The sequence below is a fragment of the Photinus pyralis genome, unplaced genomic scaffold (genome assembly GCF_008802855.1).
Source record: "Photinus pyralis isolate 1611_PpyrPB1 unplaced genomic scaffold, Ppyr1.3 Ppyr1.4_LG1, whole genome shotgun sequence".
Classification (NCBI taxonomy): Eukaryota; Metazoa; Arthropoda; class Insecta; order Coleoptera; family Lampyridae; genus Photinus; species Photinus pyralis.
In genome coordinates this window covers 65,963,953-65,964,564 of record NW_022170249.1, presented here as the reverse complement: position 1 = coordinate 65,964,564, position 612 = coordinate 65,963,953, and the positions used below count along the sequence as shown (strand labels likewise).

At 36.1% G+C, this 612-nt stretch overlaps 1 protein-coding gene across 1 annotated transcript in view; it reads left to right on the top strand.

Annotated features, from left to right (window-relative positions):
* The window catches only part of LOC116166072 (bromodomain adjacent to zinc finger domain protein 2B), a 29,859-nt gene that overhangs the window by 320 nt on the left and 28,927 nt on the right, over window positions 1-612 (top strand). The gene's annotated exons all lie outside the window — the stretch shown is intronic.

The following is a 612-nucleotide window of genomic DNA, read 5'->3' as shown; positions in this document are numbered from 1 at the left end:
CGGAATGATAAATTACAATTTAACTTAAAAGAAAAATAAATAAATTCGCATATTATTATTACATAACTAAATCGTCACTTCAGACAAACTAAAACAAAATTACGGCAAACTCATGAAGGGATCGACGGTTTTCCAGCCGACACAGCGTATTCGGATATCTACATCCAAAAATTAAACTTCTTTAATTAATCGTGCGACATGCTGACGTCTTAAAAATCTGTAATTGGCCTTAAAATTCTTTTTAGACCGCTCACGCCCTAATCGGATGCTGTTTACTGCCACACATTTATTTGGCGACCGGATCGAAACTTATTTGTTATTGAAAGTCGGTAGATCAGTAAGGCTCATTGTTAATTGGAATTTCTCAGGTCGGCATAATGGTCGCTTATCAAAACTGATATCGGCGTAAACCTACAGGGCCTTGCAGTTTTGATGCTTGTTAGGAAACTAAAACCACCTAATAATTACTTAACGGGACTGAAATTATAAAATATGAATTCGCCTCGTCTTCTAAATGACAAGAGCTTTCGGACACAACAAAAATAATTGAAATATCTTGACGGGAGCCGTTGCAAATGGCGAATTAATTACCGTTTTGTTTACGATAATGGC